Source organism: Panthera onca, chromosome B4, assembly GCF_046562875.1.
Source record: "Panthera onca isolate mPanOnc1 chromosome B4, mPanOnc1 haplotype 2, whole genome shotgun sequence".
Classification (NCBI taxonomy): domain Eukaryota; kingdom Metazoa; phylum Chordata; class Mammalia; order Carnivora; family Felidae; genus Panthera; species Panthera onca.
This window is the reverse complement of record NC_138345.1, coordinates 140629763-140651336: the sequence shown is the minus strand read 5'-3', so window position 1 is coordinate 140651336 and position 21574 is coordinate 140629763.

Genomic DNA, 21574 nt, shown 5'->3' with positions numbered 1-21574 from the left:
CCCACAGGCTTCCCGCTGCCTCCAAGGGTGGTCCCTTCAGCGTCTTTGCCCTCGACACCCCCTCCCGCCTGGCCCCACTGCCCACCCCCCCTGCTCCGGGGCATCGGGGCGGTGCAGGTTGGGAGCCGCAGAGGGGAGCCGGGCTTGGGAAGCGGGCAGGAGGCCATCGACAGACCGCTGACCAGCCCCGCCACGGCCTGCCCGCCCGGCGAGGCCGCTGGGCAGGGCGCCTGCGGGCCCTGGCAGCGGGCTGGGCCGTCTGGGGGCCCTGGGGCTCAGTGGGCTGGGGTACGAGCCGGAACGGTGGCGGGCACCGGCGATGGGGACTCAGCCCCTCGCTGCCTGAGCCCGCTGCCAGAGGCCGCCCGCCTCCGCCTGCTTTCGGCCGAGGCCTCGGCTGGCCTGAGCTGTGGGGGAGGGGCTGGGGGCGGTGGCCAGGGCGGGAGCCCGCCACACGGGTCACCTCATTTCCTCTAAGGCCTTAACCGTTGCGGCCCTGGTGTTATCACCCCCGTGTTCCAGATGAGAAACGGGGGGCCGGCGGGTGAGGTTACGTGCTCAGGGGTGTGGGGGGACCTCGGTGTCCAGTGAGCTCTCTGTGGGAGTGACATCACGTCACCTGGCCATATTCTCTTTGTAGGAAGCGAGCCTCCAGGCCCGGCCCCGCGGGGGCGGAGCCCGAGCCCGAGCCCGAGGGCTCCCACGGCCGCGCGCGTGCTGACCCCTGCCTTCTAAGCCGAGCTCAGCGCGGCCCCCGAGAGCCCTCGGGCCCGTGTGGGTCGCTGCCCACATCCTCTCAGTGACATTTTCCAGACGTAGAGAAGCACGGGTTCGTTGCTTAGGTCGGTGTTGGGTTTAGAAGCCCCCAAGCTCTTTGTTCTGACAGTTAATTGGTCCCGTTGGTTTTCCGTGTAAACCCGCCACGTCCTGTGTGTAATGACGGGTCCGTCTTTTCCTCCAAATCTGTACTTCTTTTAGTGTTTTTCTTGTCCTATCGCTTTGGCCGGTCTTGCGCTGCCACGTCCCCCCACGTCTTGACCTCTCGGTGGCCAACGCCCCTAGGTCATGCCCCCCGAGGGTCGGTCAGTGTGCCCTCGTCCTGAACGGGCCTCCCCTGTCGGGGACCTCCCCTCGTGTGTGCGACAAGCGAGCTCACGGTCGGGAGGGGCCGGCAGGGGAAGACGGGCCGGGACTGGCCGCAGCGGAGCCGTGTGGACGGGCGGGACGAGGGCTGGGGGGGGGGGGGGAACACTGGTCACCCGGGAGGGAGCCCACGTCTGGCTTGGGGGCACCAGGGACACCAGTCACTGTTCCCCAGACCTGCCGGCCAGGTCCCAGGTTTTGTCTCTCCTTCTCCTGGGGGAGCTAAGCGACACTGTCCCTGCCGGCCACCGGCCCCAGCTCCCTCCCGACCCTGCCCACCCTCCACGCCTGTCTGTCCTGGGCTTTGTGTAAGGCCCACATCCTGCATAGTCTGGCCCCTGGCCTGGCTCCTGCCCGGGTGGCTCTGTCTCTGTCTTCTCCCTTTGACCTCCACCTCTGGCTCCTTCTCAAGTCTCCTATATCCCGAGACTCCCTCGCTCACTCCTTTCACGCATCCGTGCGGGTCCACAGGTGTTTCCTGTGACCTCCTGTGTGCCAGGCTCTGCGTCAGGACAGCAGATGGGGACAAAGGGTGAGCGTCCTCTGTCCCCTCCCAGAGAAGAGCTGAGCAACGAAGGAATTGCCAGCGTGCAGGGCAGGCTGCCTGGAGGAGGCGTCTTACAGCACGTGCAGGCCAGGGCTGCTCCTGGGCGGACGGCCCGAGGCAAGTGGACCGGCCTGAGGAGGACAGAGGGAGGCTGGGTGGCAGGAGCCCCTCGGAGAAGGCCGTCAGGCCCCCAGACAGGCGGGTGGGGCACCAGGCCGCCCCAGCAGCGGACACCGTCCTGCCACCACGGGGTCCCGAGGCAGAGGGGCTCGGACAACGCAGCAGAGGAACCACATGAGGGCGGGAGGAACCAGCCAGGTGGGGCTATGAGGGTAGGCATCTTGAAATTCTTAATAACTTTTGAGCCAGGGACCTTTTCATTTTGCACCTGCAGGTCACGTGGCCAGTCTTGGGGAGAAGGCAGGCAGGTGCAGAGACCCCAGGGGGGACTGTGTTCGGAGCACTCGGCGAGGGGGCCGTGGGGCAGGCGGAGAGGGAGAGGGGCTGGCGGGGTGAGGCCGGGAAGTCACCTGCCGGGGCCCGAGCAGGGTGACACCATCTGAGTTCCGTGGGGGCCTCGTGGCCACGAAGAGATGGCTCCGGAGGGCAGGGGCTCGGGGGCGCCTGGGGGCTGCCGGGCCGCGGGTGTGTGACGGGTGTGTGGAAGGGTGGGGCTCGCGGAGGACGGCGAGGTTCTGCGAGGCGCCCTGCCGCCTGGGGGCCACGTGCTGCTGGCGGGCGGCGGGGCAGGGGGTCCTCGGGTTGACTTGGAGAGGGGACAGGCCGGGAGGCAGAGCAGGGAGGCAGAGCACCGCCACAGAGGCGGTGATGGGCCCTCCCCCACTCTCCTGCGCACACACATGGCTCCCCCAGCCTGGAGACAGGTGTGCGCCCGGCTGGTGCAAGGGCAGGCCCGGTGGGGCCCCCCTTCTCGACTCCAGGCAGTGTGAGAAACTGGGGCGCACCGGAGGTCCTCCTGATAGATTCCCACAATCAACTGAAAATAAAACGCACCATCTTTTCTCCCGATGAGGAAAGGCAGGTTTAACTGGAGCTGGTCAGCAGTGGGGCCAGAGCCAACGCAGAGACGTGGGTGGAGAATACGCTTGAAGGCGTTTGAAAGCGATCGTAATTCCCCAAACGATGTGCATCGTGACGCCTTCGTGTGGCGAACGTGGAGCGACGCTGACGCCTTGGCCGCCAGAGCCCGGCACCCCCACACGGCGCACTTCTCCATCTCACGGTCGCTATGCCTTCGTTAAGTCATGTCGGGGGTGGCGTTTGCTGTCAGGCTTACAGTGACTGTCCCAGGACGCGGTTCTGGGAGCTGGGAGGTGGGGCCGCGGGTGGCTGGGGCTGGGGGGCCAGGCGCCGCGGCCTCGTGGGACCCCCACCAACCCTGCTGACCCCACGTGCGTCATTCCACTCACGGGGATGGCCCGGACCCGTTCTCTCTCCCACTTCCTTCCCGTAAGGTCTCAGAAGCCAGCCCAGCCTCAGTCCGCGATGGCTCTTGGTGCTGTGAGTGTCGAGAAGCGTCGAGGTGCCCCGTGGCATTGGCCAGGCTGTCCTCGACTCCACTGAGGTTTCTCAAAGGCCATCGGAGCCCTGGACCTAGACACCAGCTGCATGAGTGGTGGTGCTCACTGTCCTTTGCTATGAAACCAAACAGCCACAGAGGCAGCAGCTCGGGCAACGCTCGCTTACCGTCTCGGGGTGTCTGCGGGTGGGCGGCCGGGCACACAGGCTGGGTCCCCCGCACAGGACTCGCGCGGCTGCCATCTTGTTGGGAGCTTGGCTGGGGAGGACGGGCTCCGTGCTCACTCAAGATGCTGGCCCCGTTCAGTTCCTCTCTGTTGTAGGACGGTGGCTGTGGTTTCTTGCCAGCTGTTGGCCAGAGACTGCTCCTTGGTCCCAGCATGTGGTGCTCCCAGTGAGGCTGCCTCCCTCAGCCGAGGAGAGAGCAACCCAGGAAGATGGGGTTGCAGTCCAACATAATGTGACCACGCGCACAAATCCGTGTACCCCCATCACTCTTACCATATTTTCTTGGTTAGAAGCAAGTCACGGGTCCCACCCACACTCAAGGGGAGGGAGTCACACAAAGGCATAGACACCAGGATGTGAGGATCTGGTGCTTGTCTGCCAGGCTCCTTCAGGCGAGGCTTACCACCCAGTGGTTTGAGCCCCCTGCACAGCTCCATATGCCTCCTGGGGATGGAAAGGCCATGGCACCCCTTGCTAGGTTTGCCAAACTGGCCTGAACCGCACCTCGCTCCCTGCCCAGCTCCTTCTCCCTGCCCTGCCTCACTTTCTGGGCCTGGTGTCTCTCCCTATAATGCCTTCCCCTCCTTGACTGCCCTACCTGTCAGCAAATGTAGACATGTATGCGCCTAACAACAGAGGGTCAAAACATATAAAGCAAACCCTGACAACACTGCAAGGAGAAATGGACCAGTCTGCTGTTAGAGTTGGAGATGGCCACAGCCTCTACCAGAAGTGGACGGAACCAGCGAGCAGAAAGTTGTAAGGGTAGGGTGGAACTCAACAACACCATCAATCAACTGGATATAGTTGACATCTGTAGACAACTTCATCCAACAACAGCAGAACACACATTTGTCTCAAGGTCACATGGAACATTCACCAAGATTGACCAACATCCTTAACACCTTAACAAAAGCCTAGAAATCACACAAAGCTTGTTCTTAGACCACGATGAAATTAAACTAGAAATCAGTAACAGAAAGATAGCTGGAAAGTCCCCAAATAGTTGGGGAATAAACAACACATAGGTCAAGGAAAAGTCTCAAGAGAAATTTAAAAATTTAAATGACAATGGAAATACAAGTTATCAGAATTGGTAGGATACAGCAAAAGCAGTATTTAGAGGGACTTTTATAGAAGAAAGCACACGTTAGATAAGAAAGAAGATCTAAAATCAATAATTAAGCTTTCACCTCAGGAACCTAGAAAAAGGAGAGCAAATTAAATCCAAAATAAGTAGAAGAAAACAGGAGAGCAAATTAAATCCAAAGTAAGTAGAAGAAAACAAACAACAAAAAACAGAGCAGAGGGGCTCCTGGCTGGCTCAGTCGGTGGAGCATGTGACTCTTGATCTCAGGGTTGTGAGTTTGAACCCTGTGTTGGGTGTAGAGACTACTTAAAAATAAAATCTTAAAAAAAAAAAAAACACAAAAAACAGAGAAGTTAATTAAATTAGAAATAGAAAAATAAAGAGAAGATTAGTGAAACTCAAAGTTGGTTCTTGGAAAAGATTAATAGAATTGATAAGCCTTTAGGCAGGCCAACTAAGAAAAAGAGAGAGAGATTACACAAGTTACTAATATCAGAAAGATGGTACATCACTACAGATCCCATAGACATTAAAAGGATAATAAAGAAATGTTAATGAAGAACTCTATGCCACAAGTTCGAGAACTTTGATGAAATAAACTAATCCCTTGAGGGATGGGATCTACAAAAAGGCACACAGGAGAGGTAGACGATCTGAATAGGCTTATATCTATTAAAGAAATTAAATCAATAACCTATAAGTTTCCAAAACAGAGAGCACCAGCTCCAGATGACTTCACTGGTAGATTCTAGCAAACATTTAAGGAAGAAACTTTTATCAGTTTTCTACAATCTGTTCCAGAAAATAGAAGCAGAGAGAACACTTTATAACACATTCTATGAGGTCACATTACCCTACTACCAAGACAAAGTCATTACAGGAAAAGAAAACTCAGACCGATATTTCTTACCAACATAGATGCAAAATGATTAACAAAATATGAGCAAATCAAACCCAACTCATAGGCATGCGAGGCTAGATCAACATTCGATAATAAATGTACGGCATCACATCGTCAGGCTGGAGAAGAAAGACCACACGATCATACTTGTAGATGCAGAAAAAATATTTGACAGAATCCAACACCCACTTATGACAACAGCTCTCAGCAAAACAGGAATAGGAGCGATCCTCCCCAACTCGGACAAAAAACCCACAGGGAGCGTGATGCTGAGAGACTAGACGCTTTCCCACTTGTGTTTGAAGGCTCAGTGCAGAGTCACCACCTCCAGGAAGGCTCTGGACACCCTCTCCCTCTCCCTCGAGTGAGGGGCCTCTCATCTGGGGTCCACGGCGACTTGTCATCCGTATGTCCGCTGCTGCTCTAGGCTGTGAGCTCTTTGATGGTGGGCTCGCCGTCCCTGAGCCTGGCGGGGGACTCTGTGCAGCAAATGTGTGCTGAAGGAGGGGTGACGCCACCCCAGAGGAATGAGGTCAGTTCTGCAGGGCAGTCCAGGCAAAGAGTTTTTGGAAGGAGGAGCCAAATCTGGGTGAGGGGCAAAATTTAGACGTTTATTGACCGGTGTCAGAACGCAGCATAAAGGGATTTATACAGCGCGTTGCCTTTTGAGTCTGGCTTCTCTCTTTCAGCACGACGCCTCGGAGACGCATCCACGTTCCTGTTTGCCTCGGAAGTTCATTCTGCTGGATTCCACCGTATGGACACCTGGGGTTATTTTCTCATTAGCTTTGGGTTGTTTCCAGCACTTGCCATGTGCATGTACAGATCACGTGCAGGGTGCGTGTGTTCATTTCTCTTGGGTCAACACCCAGGAACTGTTGGCTGATATGGCAAGTGTATGTTGAACTTCAGGAAAAACCGCCAATCTGTTTTCCAAACTGGCTGCCTCATTTTACGTTCCTGCCAAGGATGGAAGAGACTTCTAGCAGCTTCGCTTCCTTGCCAGCACTTGGTATTTTCAATTTTTTAGAGAAATAATGGTGGAAAATTTCCCCAATTTGATGAAAACTACAAAACCACACATTTAAAAATCTCAATAAACTCCAAGCACATGAAGAAAATCATGTCAAGGTGCACTGCTTAAAACAAATGCTAAAGAGAAAATCCCAGAGGCGGTAGAGGGATCGCAGGTAAAAACGACAGGCGATTTGTCTTCAGAAACAACGCAAGCCAGAAGACAGCGGCGCCACGTTATTAAAATGCGGCAAGACAAATGCTGCCAACCTAGGACTCTATCCTGTCAAAATATTTCTCGAAATTGCAGGCGAAGTAAAGACTTTGTAGACATATGAGACCTAAAGAATTCGTCTCTAGGACACACAACGTGGCCACGAGGCTGTCTGCTCATTTTGCGGCTGCCGCGGCTCCGACCTGGGTCTCAGTGTCCGGCGACCGTGGCTGCCCTCCTGAGGCATGGACGCCAATACACAGAGCCCAATAACCAGAAAGACGACCTTTCTTGGGGGAGCCAGGGACCCCGAGACGGTCCGTTCCCTGACCCGCACCCCGACACTGGAAGGTCCCACGGCACCGAACTTGGTCTCCTCCTGTTGGGCCACCAGGCTTGCTGGCTGCCGGCTCTCAGTTGTGTCCAGTTACATCCCTGTCCATCCTGCTCGTCTTCTGAGTATCCAGCCGTCTGCCCCCCGGAGTCCAGACAGCTGGCGGTTCGAACCTCCTTCCGGGCCCAGCCGCCCCCGAGCCCACCCACACAGTTCAGTGCTTGCCCTCCTGGGCTCAGGTGGGGGCTCCTCCCCACCCACCCCACCCCTCCCCATCCCTCCTAACCCCTCCCCACCAGTCCCCACACCTCCTCACCCCTCCTCACCCCTCCCCACCCACCCCCACCCATATTCACCCCATCCCCACCCCGCCCCACCCCTCCCACCCACACCCACCCCTCCCCACTCCTCCCCATCCCTCCTCACCCCTCCCCACACACCCCCACCCCATATTAACCCCGTCCCCACCCCTCCCCACCCACCCCACCCATATTCACCCCCTCCCCACCCCTTCCTACCCTGCCCCAACCCCTCTCCACCCCTCCCCACGCCTCCCCACCCACCCCCACCCCATATTCACCCCCTCCCCACCCCTCCTCACCCCACTCCACCCCTCCCCAACCTCCTCACCCCTCCCCACCCACCCCCACCCCATAATAACCCCCTCCCCACCCCTCCCCACCCCATAATAACCCCCTCCCCACCCCTCCCCACCCCACCCATATTCACCCCCTCCCCACCCCTTCCTACCCTGCCCCAACCCCTCTCCACCCCTCCCCATGCCTCCCCACCCACCCCCACCCCATATTCACCCCCTCCCCACCCCTCCCCACACTGGCTTCACCCAATTACCACCCGCCCCACCCCCCCCACCCCTCCCCACCCCCCGCACCCCTCCCCACACCGGCTTCACCCCATTACCACCCCGCCCCACCCCTCCCCACCCACCCCCACCCCGCCCCACCCCTCCTCACCCCTCCCCACCCATCTCCACCCCTCCTCACCCTTCCCCACCCCTCCCCACCCCTCCTCACCCCTCCCCACCCCTCCTCATCCCTCCCCACACCTCCCCACCCCTCCCCACCCCCACACCCCTCCCCACCCACCCCCACCCCATATTCACCCCCTCCCCATCCTTTCCTACCCCTCCCCAACCCCTCCCACCCCTCCCATGCCTCCCCACCCACCCCCACCCCATATTCACCCCCTCCCACCCCTCCCCACCCCTCCCCACCCACCCCCACCCCATATTCACCCCCTCCCACCCCTCCCCACCCCTCCCCACCCACCCCCACCCCATATTCACCCCCTCCCACCCCTCCCCACCCCTCCCCACCCTCCTCACCCCTCCCCACCCCTCCCCACCCACCCCCACCCCTCCCCACCCACCCCCACCCCATATTCACCCCCTCCCCAATCCTTCCCTGCCCCTCCCCACCCCTCCCCACCCCTCCCCACCCCTCCCCACCCCTCCCCACCCCTCCTCACCCCTCCCCACCCCTCCTCACCCCTCCCCACCCCTCCCCACCCCTCCCCACCCCTCCTCACCCCTCCCCACCCCTCCTCACCCTTCCTCACCCCTCCTCACCCCTCCCCACCCCTCCTCACCCCACCTCACCCCTCCCCACCCCTCCTCACCCCAGCAGGAGCCCTTTCAGGCTCAGAGGCTGTAGTTTCATCTGAGGCTTTGGTCTTGATTCTTGTTCTCAGTGGGAAACGCACCCAGGTGAGCTTTGGAGCAAGCTGAGGGTGTTTGAATCCTGTCCGTTCCTCCGGGAGTCCTGCCAAGTCGGCCACAGGGTCTGTTTGCTTGTCCCCAGCACACGTGGGGCACACACAGCCTGGAGTGTGAGATGGGGCCACATCCGGCTTGGCTCCCCGGGGGCATCGGCATTTGGACCCTTTCCTCCTGCAGCTCCGGTCACCACCTGACATCAACATCACCCTTCGGAAACAAATGCTGCCTGTCAGGTCAGGCCAAATGCCAAAATGCGCAACGTTCACGGTTTAGAAAGTCTACTAAGACCCCAGCTCTCGGCTCCTCCCAGATCTTCACTTAATTTGCTCATCTCGATCTCTGAGGAGGTGGTGAAATTTGCTCCTCTGCAAGTTCACACCTGTCAGGCCTCAACGCTCAGCAGGTGCAGACTTAGCAGGCGGCCCTGGGACTACGGGGACACCCACCCTACAGCCCGGCCACTGCTGTCTCCGAGAAAACACTTTGAAGAGATTTTAAACACGGTGTGTCCGCCTCGATTATAAATCACATCCTCATTAGTGGTCCACTTCCAGCTTTGTAGACAAATAGTTGTTTCAGTCTCTCAGTCCCCGCGCCGTGATCACAGGTGAATAGGGAGGTTCCAGTTCCCCTCGTCTGTGGGGACGTAAGTCGCCACCTTCAAATACACTATCACTTTCCAAGGTATCCTGTTGGAGTGCGGGGGCTGCAGGGAGGCAGAAGGCACTGAGCGTGTGCTCGCCGGTCAGCAGGGGCTTGTGGGGGCGGGGGCCTCCTCGGATCCCTCAGGGCGCCGTGAGGGACATCGGGGCACTGTGGGGGGCGGTGCCCTCCGACACGGAGGGGAGCCTCTGGCTCTCTGGAAAGCTTGCAGCCAGCTGGGGAGCATCAGGGGCTCCCTCCCTCGGGGACAACCGGATCCTGCTCTGTGTGTGGTCTTTGTGGCCTTCAGAAGCCACCACCCCGTGACAACTGTCCACTCCCAGATGTCCTCCCCCAGGCAGGCCCTGCGGCCCCAGCTGCAGCCAGGGTGCCAGGGCAGCCCCGGACTCCGCGAGGACAGGCTCTCCAAGGTCACTGGTGTTGCGTCGCTTTCTGCCCCTGCGGACGTGTTATTTGCCCAGTGGGTGCTGTGTGGACAGGACAGGGCCTCCCTGCGCGGGCCTCCCCGAGCCCTGAAAATGTCACTGTCACAAACGCGGTCGGGCTGCTTATCGTCAGATGTGTGCTTTGTGGGAAAGGTTGTGAAGTTGCTCAGGTCTGTTTAAAGTCGATTTAAAGAAGCTCCTTAATTGCTATGTGGACATGCAGTGATTTTTGTTAATAAAAATACGTTTTGCTTAAAAGTACGAAAATATATCAAAGATGTTCAGAATCTTGCATTTATGTGAAGCAGCTGATCTAAACACGAACCAGAGAAGAGAAGAGAGTCAGGGTGAGTTCTGTGGGGAGGGACTGGGATTTCCGGGGCTGGGGGGCAGCTCTCTGGCCCGGAGCGGGTGCCTGGGCTGGGCTCTGGGCAGACCCCCCACCGCTGGGGGCCCCCCTGCGTCGCTCACGTGGTGGCTCTGAGCGGGGATCACGTGATCCCTTCCTCACGCGTTGGGCCCTCAGGGGTCGGCCCGGCCTCTCGGGGGCCCACAGACTGCCCCCCCCTCCCCCCCGTAGGCATTCAGGGCCGGCTTCGGGGACAGAAGTGCCGGGGCTCCAAGACCCTCTCCTTCCGGCCCCTTTGCCCAACGCCCCCCAGGCTCCCCGGGGCTTTGTCTCGCACACCCTGTCCCGAGGGCCTGTTCTCCCCGATTGGCTCGGTGCCCCCCAGGCTCAGGCGTCGTGGGAAGAGGCCCAGGGTGGGGTGGGCGGCCGGCTGGGGTCCCCCAGGTCCCTGGGGAGTGTCGCGAGCAGTGGGCGTTTACTGCGGCGTCTGAGAAGCTGGGTGTGGGTTCTTCGAGCCTGCCGCCCCCCCCCCCCCCCCCGCCCTGGGGACGCCCCCACCTCCCCCGGGTCTGCAGGGTCCGCTGAGCCCCTGGCCCGGCAGCGGCTCCTGCACGGCCAGCAGGTGGCAGGAGTGCTCTTCGCCGGCCCTGCTCGGCTGCTTTGCCCAAACCTCCCACCAAGTGATTCTGCGAATCCCAAGTTCGGGGTGGGGAGTGTAAGATGTTTAACAGGAAAAGGCTAAATGATAACTTGGGCAGAATTGAAACGTGGCCTTGGACTTTGAAATGATACCGATTATGGACTAACCGTTTGGGGAAGGACAGGGCAGCAAACCTGGGGGGTCTTGGACTCTGGCCTGAGGGTGCAGGTGGGGGTGTGGGGGCGCCCCCCACTCTTCCTGCCTCTTTTGAGTCTCACGGGCCCCATGGGCTTTTCACACCCACATTGGGGGTGTTCTGTGCTAGGCCCCCAGGGCAAGTGGGGTGCTGCAGACCCAGGGGACACCCCCCAGCCAGCGACAGGGCTTGACCCAGGTTGGGGGGAGCAGGGGGTGGGTCGGCCTGGTCAATCACGGTGTCAGGGAAACTCCTTCTGCGGAGGGTGTGAGGCTGGGAGGGTGAGGACCCCGTCTCTGCAGAGCCTGGAGTGGGGGGCCTGAGGAGGGGTGATGCAGGGCTGGGGGCACTCGCGGCCTCTCTGCCCCGCACCCGTCCCCGGGGGGGAGCTGACCGCACGGGATCCTTCTCATCGTCATTCACCCCAGGAAGCCCGCCCTTGGGGCCCACATCAGGGGAGGGCGTCACTGTTTGGGTGGCTGACTCGTGTCCTTTGTTCCCCCCAGACTGCGGCCTCCGGGGCGAGGCCGCGCGGTGAAGCCCCCTCTGCACCCCCGGCACAAGGCCTGGGACACAGAATGTGTGCAGTGAACACAGCTACGAGCATGGGGGGTCCCCGTGCCTCCCAGGTGCTGTGGACACGCCCACACGGTGGCCCCCCGAGAAGCTCTGTCCGGGGACCGTGGCTGAGGAGCGAGCCCGGGAGTCAGGAGCGATCCAGGAATTCCTGGTGGGGTCACGGGGACCCCGGAGGCTGCAATCAGCCTACCTCGGTCCCCCCACCACCCCGGCCCGGGTTCCCCCCTCCACCTCTCTGGTCCCCCGCTCCGGTCCCCCCGCCACCCCCTCTGGTCCTCTCCCCCCCACACTGGTAACCCTCAGGCTCTCTGGTCCCCCCTCCACCCCCAGCCCCGTCCCTGCTCCGTCCCCATCCCATGCCGCACACCTGCCCCCCAATTTGTCCTGCTTCCTCAGGATACACAGGAAGATGACTCATTGCTGGTGGGGCTGTTTGCTAGAGAGGCTCCCGTTCTGCGCAGCTGCCCCACCTGGGGACCTCCCGCGCCGACCCCGGGCCCCTTCGGCTGTCAGGATTCTGTGCGCCGGGGTCTGGGAGGGGCTCGCTTCCCGGCAGGTTAACGGAGGAATCCGAGCGTGTGAACGAGGGACAGGACGGGGAAGGCGTCTTGGCCGCGCTGTGAGCTCACCGTGACCCTGTGCCCTCAACCCTCTGTGCCGCTCCCGGCAGCAGTCACACACCCCTGCTCACGCGCCCGGAGACCAGGGGAAATTGGCCGAGCTCATCAGGGAGGCCTCCGACAGGAATCCCTCGCCGCCGAGGTGTGACTTTGGGTGTGTCCCGGGCCTGCTGGGAGTTAGGGGCCCCCTGGCTGCGTCCCGGCTCTGCGGGGGGAGCACCCGGCAAAGGGCAGGACCTGACCTCTGACCTCGGAGCCCCCCGGGGGCCACGGCGGTCTCTGGCCCAGCTTTGCACGGGCCCCTCCGGGGTGAGGGCGGGCCCCCTGTCCCCCGCTCTCCACCAGACAGCGCTCCCCTCCGGGGCCTGAGTTGCCCTCCGGGCAGGGCGCGTGTGCCCTCTGCAGGCTCATACCCCGGGCAGCCTCCTGCAGCCCGAGCCTGGTCGTAGTCACTGCGCACAGCAGGTAAGGCGAGCGTGTCCACAAGCGTGTCCACGCACACAAACCCGCCTCCTCTTGCCACCGCCTTCCCCGTTCCCTCGCCCGGGCTCCGTGCCTCAGCCGACCTTGCTTTGTTTGGGCTGTGTCGGGGCTCTCTTCCTCCTGCGACCTGCCCCACCTGTCCAGCTGCTCAGGCCGGACACCCGGGGTCTTCTTGGCCGACCCCCACGCGTCCCCGCCTGCACCGTCCAGACACGGCTCCTGCCTGTCTCCTCCGCCTCCCCCCCACCCCCCCAGGCCGGGGCCACCCCTCTCCCGCACACGCGGCACCTCCCTGCGTCCGTCCCGTCCCTGCAGGCCACCTCCACAGGCCGCCCAAGGGGCCGCGCCAACCCTCCCCTCCGCATGGACCCAACGAGACTTCGCGGCCAGCGCCCTGACCCTGTGGCCCTGACGTCCGAGCCCCCGAGGCCGCCCTTGATCCTGCCCGCCACCTCTCTGTCCCCTTGCTGCTGTCCTTCACGTGGGCCCCACTGGTCTCCTTCGTGTGTTTGCTCCTGCCGGGGCCTCCCGCCCCCAGGACGGTTCCTCAGGCTCTTTGAGGGGCCAGCTGCTTCCCACGCAGGCTGCCTCTCAGAGTTCACCCCGGCTCCGCTCACTGGTCTGCCTGCGCAGGGCCCGTTGTGGTGGCCCCCTTGTCTGTGGCCTCGAAGCTCCCAGGGGGCCGGACCTGGTCTGGTTCCCCCTGCGTGGAGCCGGGAGCCTGCGGGTCTTTAGTAAGTGGCCGTTGCAGTGAAGGCTTTCTCCCTTCGGACCCCAGAGGACCCCTGCCATCCACATAGCAGCCCCGGGCCACTCGTGTCTCCCCACTGCAGCGGGGTGCCCTCAGAGGTGGGGTGGGGCCCACGTGCCCGCTGATGTCAGCTTGGTTGAGGGGAGTCTGGCATGTCTGTGAAATACTACAGTGAGTCCTGGGGGTGGTGAGCCCTGGGGAGGGGGAAGTGAGCCCTGGGGAGGGGGAAGTGAGCCCTGGGGAGGGGGGTGAGCCCTGGGGAGGGGGGAGGAGCCCTGGGGAGGGGGTGGTGAGCCTTGGGGAGGGGGAAGTGAGGCTTGGGGAGAAGGGTGAGCCCTGGGGAGGGGGTGTGAGCCCTGGGGAGGGGATGTGAGCCCTGGGGAGGGGGAAGTGAGCCTTGGGGAGGGGGAAGTGAGCCCTGGGGAGGGGGGGAGTCCTGGGGAAGGGGGTGAGCACAGATCCCGATGCTTCCAGGGGTTCTGGATGCTTCATGTGTTCTCTCTCCCTGCAACCAAAATGCTTCTAGTAGAAAGGAAAAGATGCCAGTCATTTACACCATAGTGTGAATTTATCACTAATAATCTTACATTTTTTTCCTTCTTTTATTTTTCAATATACTTTTTTAATGTTTAAAAGTTTTCATTTTTGAGAATGACAGAGATAGAGCATGAGCAGGGGAGGGGCAGAGAGAGGGAGACACAGAACCCGAAGCAGGCTCCAGGCTCTGAGCTGTCGGCACACAGCCCGAGGGGGCATTTGAACTCGTGAACTGTGAGATCATGATCTGAGCTGAAGTCAGATGCTCCACCGACTGAGCCACCGGGCGCTCCTAATCTTATATTTACTTAAAAAGGCTAATGAAATATTTCAGTTATACAGAAGACTAGAGAAAATAATGTGAAAGAAACTCACATGCCCGCCACGCCTGTGAGCGGGTATGAACGCTTGGTCACATTCGCGTGGCTGGTTTGCCGCTTCTCTGCAGGGAGTCGGGCGTCAGAGGCCGGTCTCTGCCTCCTCGTGGGAACACCTTCTGGAGCGGTGAGTCCCTCCCACGCTGCTCGTGGGGCGACCCTCGATGATACGGTGTTGTTTGTGTGATACACAAATTTGCATAAGTGGGATCACACCGTGTGATTCCTTTCTCGCCTTTTTTTTTTTGCCACCCAGCATGCTATTTTGGTGTTCACTCAGGGTAACGAGCGTGTTATTTTACGGCATGAGAATTACCGCCTCACCCACTGAGGGGAGCTGAAAGCCCCGGTCTCGGCCGTCCTGGCCGATGGAGCCAGGAGGCTCGTCCTCAGGGCTCCGCTCTTCAGGGGCGTGTGGCACGCTTCCAGCGTCTCCAGGAACTCGAACCTGGAGGTGGACGAGGCATTTCCTGGGCGCCCTCTACCCTCTTGCCGTCACGGGGACTCCTCCATTGACCCTCCAGTGTGAAAGGGGTTCTGACTGGTTCGTCCAGACCCACAGATTCCAGGGGCTCTGAGAAAGGGGCAGAGGTATGACGTGCTGACTGCCACTTGATGGGATCGGTCCGTTCCTAGAGGTCAGAGGCCAACGTGGGACAGCATGGGCATCAGCACGGGCATCCCCACCTCTGCCTGGGCCTCTTGGAGCAGCTGGGGTGGGAGCGTGGCCTCAATGAGTGCATACAGTTAGGTTGTTGGAGGTGACCTCAGGGCAGGGGGGAGGTGGAGAGGGTCTGGGCAGAGGTGACCCACAGGGTGGGGGGAGGTGGAGAGGGTCTGGACAGAGGTGACTGCAGGGCAAGGGGGGAGGTGGAGAGGGTCTGGACAGAGGTGACTGCAGGTCAGGGGGGGAGGTGGAGAGGGTCTGGACAGAGGTGACCGCAGGGCAGGGGAGAGGTGGAGAGGGTTTGGGCAGAGATGACCATAGGGCAGGGGAGGAGGTGGTGAGCGTCTGGGCAGAGGTGACCGCAGGTCAGGGGGGAGGTGGAGAGAGTCTGGACAGAAGTGACCGCAGGGCAGGGGAGAGGTGGAGAGGGTCTGGGCAGAGGTGACCATAGGGCAGGGGGGAAGTGGTGAGGTTCTGGACAGAAGTGACCGCAGGGAAGGGGAGAGGTGGAGAGGGTCTGGGCAGAGGTGACCATAGGGCAGGGGGGAGGTGGTGAGGTTCTGGACAGAAGTGACCGCAGGGAAGGGGAGAGGTGGAGAGGGTCTGGGCAGAGGTGACCATAGGGCAGGGGGTAGGTGGTGAGGGTCTGGACAGAGGTGACCGCAGGGCAGGGGGTAGGTGGAGAGGGTCTGGACAGAGGTGACTGCAGGTCAGGGGGGGAGGTGGAGAGGGTCTGGACAGAGGTGACCGCAGGGCAGGGGAGAGGTGGAGAGGGTTTGGGCAGAGATGACCATAGGGCAGGGGAGGAGGTGGTGAGCGTCTGGGCAGAGGTGACCGCAGGGCATGGGGGAGGTGGAGAGAGTCTGGACAGAAGTGACCGCAGGGCAGGGGAGAGGTGGAGAGGGTGTGGGCAGAGGTGACCATAGGGCAGGAGGGAGGTGGTGAGGGTCTGGACAGAAGTGACCGCAGGGCAGGGGAGAGGTGGAGAGGGTCTGGACAGAAGTGACCGCAGGGCAGGGGAGAGATGGAGAGGGTCTGGGCAGAGGTGACCATAGGGCAGGGGGGAGGTGGTGAGGGTCTGGCACGGGGCAGGGGGGATGCAGGGAAGGGTGGACAGGAGAGGCTGGGGACGGGCCCGAGGGCCGAGGAGGCGGTCAGTTGGCGGACGGAGGAGCCCCCAAGGACAGGGAGCTTGGGCAGAGGGTTACGTCAGGGGCTGTCACGGGCTCATTCCCGGGGACAGCAGCGGGCCCCCCGGAGGCCGCCGCATGTACAGCCAGGTGGGTGGTCTGGGCTAGAGAGGGGAATTTTAGGAAATGAGAGAAGAATCCCACCTCTGGGCTGTCAGCGCAAGGGTCGCAGCGTGCCCACCAGCAAACAAGCGAAGTTTGCCAAAGTTATAAAAACAAAGGCCCATTTACAGTCTCCGGAAATCGTCCGAAGGATATGCAGCAAATGAGGAAACATGGAATCAAGAAAACTCACTGAAACTTGTAAAGATCCTCTCCCTTCCTCGCGGCCACGGACCAGCGTGATGAAGTTCTGCTCTGGGCAGATGTGGCCGAGGGGGGCGGCGCTCGCTTTCAGCTCCCAGCCACAGGTCAGGGTGTGTCAGCGGGGGCCGCCCGCCAGCGCCCTCACCCTCCCAACTCCAGTGGAGGGTGTCCCCCCGCCCCCGCGCGTCCTCCTGTCCCTCCGTCATATGGAGGCTGTACCCCCTGTGGTGGGCTGGCCAGCCTGGGCCGTGTGACCACTCTTGCCCCAGCTGCTTCGTAGGACAGAGTCCACGCCGGGAGAACTGATCGTGAAGACCAGAGGCGACCATCCCGCCCGGTGCCCGGAGGAGCGGCTCAGAAACGCAGACCCGGGAGAGGCCGTCAGCAGGAAGAGAGCGCACCAAGATGTCTCCAGAGGAACTGACTTCATTTGAAACAGAGTGAGGAAGTTCAAGCCCAAGTTGCCCTTCTTGGCCCACAGCAACTCGCTAAGCACTGGGCCAACGAGCGCCCTGGCCGGGACCCAAGCAGGAGACACCTCCGAGACCCCCTGGGTCAGAACAGTCCTCCGAGTCCTCAAAACCCAGCCCTGCCTGAGTGTGCTGGGGTTATTCCCGGGCAGTTCCCTCCCAGCACAGTGGAGCAGCCGGCTGCTGATGAGCGGAGCCTGGCAGGCGATGGCACTGGAGACGAGGCGGGCAGCGGGGCGGAGGGGTCAGGGGAGCCCTGCTAATCCTCACAAGGGTGACTGCCCAAGCCCGAGGCTGAGCCTCTGGGTGTGACACCAAAGTGGACGTCCCAAGCAACCCGGCCAAGACCACAAACGGACAGACAACAAAAAATCTGAAAATCCATTAATGTAATCTGCACCATCAGTAGAACAAGGGACAAAAAAACACACGATCGTGTCTGTGGACGCGGAAAGAACAGTTGACGAAATTCAAACCCCTTCACGATAAATGCACTTAACAAACAAAGGGAAGTCCTTCAACCCGACCAAGGGCATCTGTGAAAAATGTGCAGGACGCTGAAAGCTTGGAGACTGACCGCTCTCCCCCTAAGATCAGGAGTGACAGAACGTCCACTGTGCACTGGAGGGTCCCTGGGGGGTTAGGTGAGGAAAGGAAACACAAGGCATCCGCGTTGGAAAGGAAGAGGTAAGACTGTCTCCGTTTGCGGATGACGTGGTCTTGTGTATGTGAAACCCAAGGGATCCCCTCAACCCTGGTGGAGCTAATAAGTAGTTCAGCAAGTTGCCAGTTACAAGATCAGCAAAATAAATCGCTTTTCTGTTTAGTCGCAATGAGCCAATAAAATAAGGACAACAATCCCATCTACAAGAGCATCAAAATGAACAAGTAAGGAATCGGGAATAAGTTTAACCACAGACATGCACACTTGCACTCTGAAAACTATAAAACGTTGTTGAAAGGAATTGAATCTAAATAAGTCTAAAGATAGATCTAAATAATAATCCAAATTATCTAAGTAAATATCCACGCAACCTAAATTGGATCTTAAATAAATGGAAAGACAGTCATGTTTATGGGCCCGGAGATTTAATACTGTTAAATGTGGCAATACTTCCCGCAGTGATCTACAGATCCAACGTGATGGAAATCTAAGCTGACCTCTTTGTGTGCATAGAAAAATGCATCCCAAACTTTGTATGGGCACATAAGGGGCCCTAAATAGCTAAAACAATCTTGAAAAAGAAGAACAAAGTTGGATGACTCACACTTCCTGGTCTCAGAACTTACTATGGAAGTTGCAAAGGTGAAGACAGTCTGGTGCTGACACAGGATGGACGGCTGGTCAGGGGGAGAGAGTAAAGAGACCCAGGACCAAAACCTCACGTTTAAGCTCCACATTCAAAGGAATAAGTTCGGATCCCAACCTCACACCAAATACAAAAATTGAGTCAAAATGAATCGGGGACCCAATTGTAAGAGCCAAAACTATAAAACTTTTGTTTCATCTAAAAATTTTATTTGGAAGTTATCTCTACACCCAAAGTGGGGCTCGAACTCGTGACCCCGAGATCAAGAGTCACATGCTCCCCCTATTGAGCCAGCTGGGTGTCCCCAAACTATAAAACTTTTAGAAGGAAACATAGGTATAAGTCTTTGTGACCTTGGATTAGGTGAATGGTTTCTTAAACATGACATCAAAAGCATAAGCAGCAAAGGAAAAAATAGGTAAGTTAGATTTCATCAAAAGTAAAAACTTTTGTGCATCAAAGGAACTATCAAGAAAAATGAAAAAATAGCCCAGAGAATGAGAAAAAAAATTTGCCAATCATACATCTGATAACAATTTGTATCTAGGATATATAAATTATAGAACGTGCAATTACAACTCAGTAATAAAAAGGTAAATGAATTTAAAAATGAGCGCAGGATCTGAACAGACATTTCTCCATCGAAGATACGTAAATGGCCAAGTGCAGGAAAAGACACTCGACGTCATTAGCCATCAGGGACACGCACATCAAAAGCACAAAGAAGTGAGCGCCTGGGTGGCTCAGTCAGTTAAGCATCAGACTTTGGCTCAGGTCATGATCTTGTGGTCTGTGGGTTCGAGCCCCACATCGGGCTCTGTGCTGACGGTTCAGAGCCTGGAGCCTGCTTCGGATTCTGTGTCTCCGTCTCGCTCTGCCCCTCCCCTGCTCATGCTCTGTTTCTGTCTGTCCCCAAAATAGATAAACATAAAAAAAATTAAAAAAAATAAATAAAATCTTAAAAAAAAAAAGCATAAAGAGGTACCGTTTCATACCCACCAGGATGACTGCCGTCTGAAGGACAGGTGATAAAAAGTGCTGGCCAAGGCTGTGAAGCCATCGGAAGCCTCCCCCTTTGCTGGTCAGAATGGCATGTGGGGAACCCACTTTGGAAAAAAGTCTAGCAGTTCCGCTGGTTAAACGTAGACTGATCGGATGGCATGGTAATTCCACTGCTAGGTATTTACGGAGACAAATGACAACATGTCCTCACACAAAATCTTGCACATTAACGTTCGTAGCGGTGTGATTCACCCTAGCCAAAAAAGCCGAAAAATCAGATGTCTGCCAGGTGTAAGAAACGTGATGTATCCAAACAATAGAATATCATTCAGCCGTAAAAAGGGTTGGAGCACTGACCCACAGGACAGCCTGGTGAACCTTGCAAACGTGAGTGACAGATGTCGGTCACAAAGGGCCATGCGGTGTGTGGCTCAATTGACAGGAAATTGCCAGAACGGACAGATCTGTGGATATGGCGTGAATTTGTGGTTGCCCGGGGCTGGGGGCAGGTGGAGGGTTGGGGTGAGGGCGAAGGGAGCAGGATTTCTTTCTTCTTCTTGGGGTGATAAAAATGTCCACCTCCGATCGGTTGTGGTGACGGGTGCACAGCTCAGTGGATGCACTAGGATCGTGCACTTTAGATGGGCGAGTTGTAGGGACGTGAATTATATCACAATAAAGCAGTTAAATAGCATGACAGACTAAAACCGTTAACCACAGTAAGAGCTCCTGCATCCACCCCACTGGGAGGTGGGGGCAGGAGGGCACGAATCTGAAGACATTCAGCTTTTGGGTCCCAAAGATGAAGGCCATGTCCATGCCACATGGTCTTCCTGGGGCCCGAGCCAACTTATCATTTTTATGGAGTTGCTTTTCCACTTATGGCCATATTTGTAATTAGTTTGGAAACCATTAAATGTCTTATGACTCTTGTTTCTTTTAAGTCAAAATCCTCTGCTAATTACTAACCATAATTTTAAAGACAGAAGGGCACAAGCCGAGACTTGGTGCACGTCTCTCTGACTCGTGCACATGTGTATGGACTTTTCATTAGCCTGGCGATGAGGTTATGCATATGCATGAACTGGATGTTCTCTTTTCTCTTGGCAGGGATGCTGACCTCCTACCCCAGAGCCTAAGACAAAATCAGACCCACACCAGGCCACGCAGGGCTGTTTGGAGAAGGATCCAGGTGTCTGCATTTCCACTGCTGTAGAGGCGTCTGGGCTTTAGGCGATCTACGCCCACTTGCCTCTCAGCCAGGGGACATCTCCTTCGAGGGTGCTATGACTGGAAGGATGGGTTCAGTCCAGCCCATGAACCAGGGAAACTGGTGCCAGATGGGGCCAAGGGATGTCAGGAAGAATTGGCCGAGGTAGGAGGAGGATCCAAGTGTTCTGAATCCCCGACAAGTTCTTCTGCCACCTGCCCTTCCCTGGCCATGGCACAGGCCTGCCTGTGTCCAGTTCTGGCCACATGTTAGGACTAAACTCCTTTGGCCTTGTTCCCTAAAACTAAGAGGGTGGCTGATTCCCTAGGAGACCTTGGTGTGAAATGTTGTCTCTTTGATTCACCCATCCATCCATCATCCATCCATCCATCTGTCCATCCATCCATCCATCCATCCATCTATTCATTTATCCACCCACCCACCAATCCATCCATCCATCTATCCATCATCCTTTCATCAATCCATCCATCCATCCATCCATCCATCCACTCATCCATTCATCCACCCATTTGCCCATCTGTGCATCCATCCATCCATCCACCCAGCCAGCCACCCAACCATTCATCCAACCATCTATCCATCCATCCATCTGACTGACCATCCATCCATCCACCAATTCATCCATCCATCTGTCCATCCATCCATCTGTCCACTCATCCATTCATCCACCCATTTGCCCATCTGTGCATCCATCCATCCATCCACCCAGCCAGCCACCCAACCATTCATCCAACCATCTATCCATCCATCCATCTGACTGACCATCCATCCATCCACCAATTCATCCATCCATCTGTCCATCCATCCATCTGTCCACTCATCCATTCATCCACCCATTTGCCCATCTGTGTATCCATCCATCCATCCATCCATCCATCCAGCCACCCACCAATCCATCCATCTGACCATCCATCCATCCATCCATCCACTCCGCCCCCCCATCCATCCATTCATGCCACATTACTAAGGGCCACCGGGGCAAGAGGGGGATTTGGGCCCCTGTCTGGGTGGTTTTCTCCTGTATGACACT